We start from the raw sequence: 8,564 nt of genomic DNA, 5'->3' as shown, positions 1-8,564 counted from the left end.
CTTTTAAAAAAATCACTTTCACATTTAATGGATTCATCCCTTATATACGTCCAAAACATACCACCATGTTTCATGAAAACACTTTTAAAAAAATTATTTAGTTTTAGTTTTTGGGGGGTGTTTGTGCAATTTTTCTGGTATATTTAAAACAACGTCCTTAGAAGAAGTAATTAACAATATTTGTTAACGAGATCATACTGACGAGAAATCCATTCCATAATAAAAACATAAGAATACTGTAATAACTACATGAATAATATAACTCTCAATGGCCTTTGTAAAGGATTGTTGATTCAAGCGGCCCTGGGAAACTGGGAAATGTTCACGTTTTTTTCCAAATTAGTCACCAGGAATCTGATATTTTTAGTCCACCGGTCCTGGCAAAATGAACAAAACAGAGAGAGAGTGGAAAGCCCTACAGCTGTTGGAAATGAATCATGGAAGTTTTTGTTTTTTTTAAGAGAGCTTCAGTCTTGAAGAATAACTATTCTCAACCACAGATAATAAGAAGATTGTCTACAGTATAAGACATATGGAACAGAACAATGTCCCAAAGTTTTGACTTCTCAGACTGGAGTCTAACTTGATTGCTCAGTATTCACTACGGTATCAGTATTTAAAGAAGGCCAATGAGATGGATATTAGTTTTCATTATATCACTATGAATTGTAAAACATAATTTATGTCAAAAGGATCCATCTATTTTACCCAGTAATAAAGATGAAGGTACGAGTAGTTGTCATTGTTAAAAAAAATAAAAAAAACAGTTTCAAAAATCAGCGTCAGAAGCCAGACACAGATTCGGCTTCTGCAGTAGGATCCATGTTCAATTCATAAGAGCAAGTGCTAAAACTCAGTTTCAGTCTGGAGTTTCATTAAAAAAAGATCAATTTACCCTCTTTGGGTGTATCTTCATAAATTCATCTAGTTAATCTCTACCACCTGCATGTCTGGAAATGATGGAGCTTGGTTCTTAGTTGACTGCCAAGGGAAATTTGCAAGTGGATTTTTCATCAAACAAAATGTAAACATACACACATAAAACGCCAGCTTGTTAGGATGAAACATTTATTTTTTTATTTTTCAAAAGTGACTTGGGCTCCCTAAACTCTGAAATTAATCATCTCAACTAAATATATAAATACCATTAAAGGGCCTTTAGACCAGTCTAAATATTGAAAAAGGGCTAATTTAACAAACACTATGAATGTCAGAAGCCATTGATGTCAAAATGACCTAATTTAAATCTTTTAAAATGCAATACAACACAAACTTATCATGAATTGATAGTACTAACTGCACAAGAACTATTGTTTTCTTCTCTAGGCCATAGGAAAATCACTTAAAACACCCTCATAGGAAGGGCATAAAGTAATTTTGAATGAGACACATTTGCTATTACTGTATATCAAACATCTTAAACAGCTCTCTCAGCACCATTCATGGCTCTGACACAGGAAGAATGCAGTAGTTATGTTCTATGTAAGGCCATTCTGGAATTATTTTGTGTACTTTTATATCAACGATAACATAAAAGGGTTTGCTCAAATACAAGTAGGAAGAACTCTACCGTTCCAAAAGCACTGCTGGGATTCCATATGCACGTCTATACCCATGCCCCTGCAGAAATGGTTGAGCAGTATTTAATAGATCCTAAATCCAGCCAGCCTCACGTCTTAATTATGAGACAATCGGATGATGATTGAGATGCAGACATCCCAATTAAACTTTTGTTTTATCCACACTACAGGAATCTTAAGATCTTTCAGATTACTGCAGCCAGAATTTTAACTAAAACCCCTTCTTATCTGTCTAATCTCATTAAATCTTATTTTCAATCCTGTAATCTTTACTCTGAGGATACTAGGCCCCTGTGTGTCCCCAGACTTATAGAAATGTCAGGATGCACCATCTTTTCCTATCGTTGTCCTTTTCTCTGGAATAACCTTTGCAGGATCATCAGCTGTCCTCTATCCTCGTTCTCCTGGGTTTCATTGCTTCATCCAGGTGTCTGGATCAGAAGATTCAGTCTCTCCTCTTCCTCTCTCATTAGTTTGCACTCTCTCTCCCCTTGAGTGTTTGTCTATATCTCATCTCCAGGTGAACACTGCCTCCTCTATGTTTTCTTTGGCCTGTCCTTGTGCTGTACGGATTCATAAGTCCCTTGACAGTAATTTATGGTCTTGGGTTTTGTTAAAACTGACAGCCTTGAAAGGTCTGTTTTAACTGACCATAAAAACAAGGCAAAGATCGCTGATGAGCCTTTGGCCCTGGCGTAAAAAAACAGCTGGTGACATTAGACATTTTTATGTGAACTTCATCAGGTTATGTAAACAACATAATCATCACAATCTTCCATTGAACTTACAAAATATTGCACATATATAATGCATTTATTACATTAAGGCCTTATTACCTTTTATGGCACGGTGTCCTGGGGGGTGGCAGACTAGTGAGTCATCACCTGGACTATTTATTTATTTATTTTGGGGTTGCTGTTTTTTTCAGACATGTCATTACAGCAGACTTCACCACCCCTGTCTCATTTGCAACATCATCAACATACAAAGAAGGGGCTGATGGGTAGAAGCCATTTGGCTTGTGAAGTTCCCGTCCCTAGAATTATCAAAACACCTCTCTCATCACAATGTTTTCAACCTATTCATACAATAAATTTTGACAGTCATTGTGATACAGTGTTGTTTCAAACCGTCCATTCAGCCCCAATAGAGGCACGTGTCTTCACCCGTATTTATCAGTTCCTTCAGTGAACGTAAGTTGTTTAGTGACCTTTAGTGACTGTTCACTTTGTTGTGAACCTCAGGGATACACTTCTTGCTTTCTTATCTCGTAAAAGATGTCTGGCTGTGGGGTTTTTTGCATGTGTTTGAGTGTGTGCTAAGAAGCCACACCAACCTTGCAGTGCCATTAAGCTGCTCCTGCTTCCTACCTCCTAGATGGCACTGTGGGACCACACAAAAGTTAAGCCCCATCCTTCAACAGACCAGTAGTCAGAGGATACAGTGATGCTGCAGGCAACCATTCAGCATTTGGTAGTAAGGTGGTCACTCTGTGTTCCTGGAGGGTCCATGATTAAGGTGTTGACGATAAGATCAAATGATTTGATTCCCTAATCAATCTTCAAGCCCTCCCTTCTTGTTCCACTCAAGGTTGATAACCTTGACTGTGAAATAATGAAACATTAGCGTGTGTTCAGCCCGTGCCAACTTGCACAAAGACTGTTAAGCTCCCATCCATTCTTAACCTGATGAAGGTGATAAGGATCCAACTTTAATAGGATCAGAAGCAGGGTTAACAGGAAAAGAGGATCTGTTCTGTGTGATATAGACCCTGCAGTTAACTCTAGTAATGATTGAAAGTCCTTCTGATGGGACTGTGAAGATCCCTCTGACTCCGATTCCAATAAAAACACAGCTTATATGGGGGGTTTTTTCCTGCTACCATTACAACTAGACCCAAAGAAAGAGTATTTGCATGAAAATATAGAAGTCAGTGTTGACTCAGCAAACATCAAATGAAAGTGTGAGAGACAGTAGTAACATAAGCACACCAGCTAACTTCAACTTTCAAAAGTGAGTTCTAACCACGCTGTCTCTGCTATACTCAGCCATTGTTGACTTTTGCCTAGCAAAAGTCAACAACAGCTGCGTATAGCAAAGAGATGCATTTGAACAGGATTGATAAAGAATGGTATGAATATGTAATGAATGTACAATTGAGGTCAGTATGCTGTCACGAATGTTACAAAGATGGGATTTGAACCTCACCAGACTTGTATCATCTGGTAAGGTTCAAGTCCCATCTTCAAGTCCCAGTTTAGCGGTTAAACTTCATGGCATATGAATGGTGAAAAGGATCCATTCATGTGCTCAGGGCACATGACTTTAACCATTATTTGTTTCTGTCTGATTGACACAATGGTTTATCAGTTTACCCATGACTCTGAAAACATTTCAGCCTTAAAAAGCTTAATGTTAAAAGTGGACATGATCAAAAGAATTTCCATTAGTTTTGTTAAAAATAAAAATACTTGTATTTTTAATATTTCAATAAACTATATCAGTGTAGAGGGTGATGTTGTCGCAACACTGCACCTCACAGCAAGAAGGATTTGAATTCTAATCCACCTAAAAAACAGACTGATGTATCAATATAGATTTCAAATATAAAGTCTTAAAGCATGTACGGGAGATCTGCATTTGAATCTGAAAATAACTGGAAATGTACAAAAAGTGAGACAGGCTCAGTCTTTATGGTTCCATGTTCACATCAGTGTGAAACATGATGTCAAGAATGACAAGAAATATGGGTCATTAACAGCTTGTGCTGAGATAATATGCGATGAATTTAAAATCTGATAGAAAATGAGCTCCACATACAGTCCCCATCACACTATGGGATGCAATCTTTTCTGCTGATGGCTTTCATCCTCATTTCCAGTAAAGACTTTTTTGGGCTTTTCAACATCAGATGGAATTTCAATTGAAATTGGAAAGCAAACCATAATAAAATCTGCCACTACCAGCACCACTGGAAGTGTGAGGTTTTTTTTTTAAACATTTCTTTCTGAATTCATGTGATCAAATGAGCTGGCTTTATTATACACAACGTCGGGATGATGAACATGGTGCAATTGCCTGCGTCTTTCAAACATGCAAAGCCCTGTCTCTCATTCAAGTTGTGTGTCTGGCAACCTGTTGAATGTAACATTTTTATTGTTACTATATCCACTGACAAAACTGAAAAGAAAAGAAAAAATTCAAATGTGTCCTAAAGGGATTCTCATACATCACCTGATCTTACACATAATTGAATGACCATGATTGAATACCAGAATTTACACCAACACAAAGTGAAAATTCAATCAGGTTTTCATTTGGTCTGATCTATAATTCACTCTGTTCTTCTTCTCTCATAAGCTAAATAGTGCAACACAGTATCCCTGTTAAGAAAAACATGCTCATTACAGCATCTTCTCTGACAAGGTTAGATGTCACAGCTGATGTTTCAACATTATCATTCAAATGACAGATGATTTCCTATTCACTGAAGATGTATTCCCGCTCTCTGTTGCAATTTCCGTGCTTTGATGTCATCTAATGAAATCACAAGGAGAATCAATCTCTCCTCCCATTCCCCCGACATCCTATTAAAACCCAGCACTTCCAGAAAGGAAGCACAGGCAGGCAGCCATTTTTCATATTTCAGTGGCGTCTAAAAGTTGTACATAACAAATGATGAAACCACAGAAGTGCATGAATGAATGAGAATGAACAAGTGTTTTCATTATGAGGAATTACACTAATGCACAAAGAGAGCAAAAACAGGTTGCAGCCCAATTAATAAACCATTCTTGCACTGACTAAATTCCTGCAACCGATGTTTCTAATTAAATAGCAAATTGTCAGTCATGGCTTGTAATATAAGAAAATGTTAAGACAGGTATAACTGAAACAGATGACAAACAGTGATGTACTAAATCCTCATGGAACTTATCCTAATAAACATCCACATTCCCAATCAATACACATTTCCTCTAAACCAGCTCAAGCCTCAAATGAAGACGTTGGCCGAGCCGTCGATCACTTTCTGTCATAGAAAATCCCAAAAGCATTGAAAGTGCACTCCCACCACGGTTGGGCGGGCCCTGCTGCTGGCGCCTGTGTGTGGTAGCCTGCCTTCTGACTGACACAACCATTAGAGATTGCTACGCCTGTCTAAGTCTTCCCACCATAATAGATTATCCACATTGGGACTCGCTGAGGAGAAGTTGAATTCTGCTCTCCAGGGTTCAGGTAAGCCAGACAGGACAGACAGATTGACAGGCAGAACATTTTCCAGAGGGCAGTAGACTGTCCAAATTCTGACTGCTGCTGTAATGATGAGTGAACTCTGGCACAAATATGCACAGATGAAGAACTAATGATCAAAATTTCAGTGAGGGACAGTCAAAAGACAGGTTGCTGTCTAGAGAATGTTTGACAGACTCAATTTACATACTATTCGGCTTTGTACTTTTTATTCTTACTATACTTTTAAAATGTGATCTAGAGTTTCATCTTATATTAATAACTACAAAGTTCTGATGATGACAGAAATGATCTAAAAGAGTCTCATGTCATAAAAGGATAACGCACGTAAGTCATGAAAGTTGAACAACTAAAAACCACGGAATTATTTTCATGTGACATTTATTACAGCAGATGTAATTATATATGGTTTGGGGCAGGAAAACAAGCTAGAAACATAACATTGATCAACTCATATGAACAAAAATTATGAGTTAACAGATGCTAAAATGCTCTGTAGCTCTGAAGGGTCACCATTAATAAATTCTGGGATTTATTAATCCCAGAATTTATAAATGGTGCAACTTTTATTGCATAGCTGTTAGATACACTGCCCGGCCAAAAAAAAGTCACTGTTTGAGTTTCAATAAGCAAATTGCAGCGTTATGATCAGGGGTTGCTTCCGTTGGTCAAGTCTAGGCTCAGCAATATTATTCAGCAAAAAAATAAAGTCAGCTGAGTATCTGAATGTACTGAATGACCAGGCAAACCCATAAATTGATTTTTTCTCCCGGATGATATCATATTCCCGGACAACAATGCCAAAATTTATCGGACTCTAATTGTGGAAGAGTGGTCCTGGGAGCGTGAGGAATCATTTTGACACATCAATTGGCCCCCACAGTCCTGAGCTTAACCCCATTCAAAGTCTATGGGATGTGCTAGAGAAGACCTTGCAGAGTGGTTTGACTCCTATCGTCAATAAAAGAACTCGGCCAAAAATGAATGCAATTCTGGACAGAAATAAATGCTGTCACGTTGTACGAGGTTATCGATACAATGCTGCGGCAAATGTGAACCGCAATCAAAGCTACAGGCAGTCCCATGAAATATTGGAGAGTGTGTGACTTTTTTTTTGACCGGGCAGTGTATAACAAACAATACTTTTAGAAGAAAACACTTTCCGTGTTGAAACCCCTCATTTAGTAAATAAAACACCACAGTTCAATATCTGGGCTTAGATGAGTTGCACAAAATGTTTATTAAATTCCCAACTTCTTACCCTTGTTATTTGGTTTTCTTTCTGCGAATGAAGACTCATCTGTATATGTCTAGAGGTGTATGGAGTGATCTATCTCTCCAGTCACTATCTTCAACAGGGTCAACATTACCTGTGAGAACATTTATCACCAAACTTATTGCTCCGCCAACAGCGATGGGAGAAAGGAAGAAGACTTATTATAAAATCCCAAAACCAACTCAACTATCCTCCCTTAAAGCCAAAGAGTGCAAAGATGTGCTGAACAACTCAATATTATTTATTACTTCTGGTTTGTTTCCTCATGAAGCAAAGATAAGGAGCTATCCATCAGGGGCTCTGTCTGCAACCAGAGGATTCCATTATGGCCCAACACAACATGTTTACCGGTTACAGCACACAAAAGCAATGTCAAGGAACCAATTTCCTGTTACCTTCATGAATAAGAATCTAATTCATCTTCCTTTGTGCACATTCATAAAGGCTGACGGGAGCAGAGTTGATGCCTATTATCAAGCTGTCCTCACCACTTTAACAATGGTCTAAGGACAAATACAGACAGAAGGGAGCTTATTGTGTGTTGTACTGAATTAAAAAGCTATAATTGTGTTGACTTCATTTTTCAAATATATATTTTTTCAGTGTGGCTCAAAAACGGTCATTATGTTGCTCGGTTGCAACAAGTCATATTGAATTCTTTACACCAACACTTCAATAAGTCCTTCAAAAAAATCTCTGCTGTCCCTCATTCCCTCACGCTGGCAGCAGACGGACTCTCCATCCATTTGTTCATTCAGCATTTGACCATAGGAGTGTGGGGATATACTGCACATGCCTGATCACACTTCGCTTTCTCATTTGTGTTGCAAAGCCAAAAACATAGCAAGTATTTACCAAAGTGAAGCAGGTGAATGACTGAAGGGACATGACCACACAGTTAATCAAAAATGAAACATCCAGGCTGGACGAAGGGAATGTACTAGTCTAGACACATCTGTCATCTTACTAGAAGTCTGTGATTAATGACATGAGAGGCCCTCTCCAACCATGGAGTCATGATTTGTTGTTTGATCAGTTTCCTCGGATGCAAAGGAAGACAAAGATACCATTCCCTCATGTTTGGAAAGAATGAGCTGACTTTTGAGCATCTTCATGAGTTGGTGTTAAATCAACTGTCAGACACTTTCCTGTATAACAGTGGGGATTTCACGTGTTTAGATTAGATGGTTCTGGTTGCTTGTCTTGCTATCAATAAAGGACTAGCCACAAAACACAGCATAGAAGCCCGGAATGCTGCAACAAAGGGTGATGTAACTATTAACACCAAATGTAGACAACATGAATCATGTACTAGCAGCAAGTGTCTGGGTCCTGTTGAAGCTTGAGTGAGAGGTGACAGACTCAACAGAGATTTGTGAGACTGCTGAGCTGAGATTCTGATTACTTTCTAAATCCCAGGCAAATAAAACTGCCAGACTTCATAATTCATAATGAGT

This window comes from Antennarius striatus, chromosome 19 (genome assembly GCF_040054535.1).
Source record: "Antennarius striatus isolate MH-2024 chromosome 19, ASM4005453v1, whole genome shotgun sequence".
NCBI classification, from domain to species: Eukaryota; Metazoa; Chordata; class Actinopteri; order Lophiiformes; family Antennariidae; genus Antennarius; species Antennarius striatus.
Note: the sequence above shows the minus strand (reverse complement) of the source record.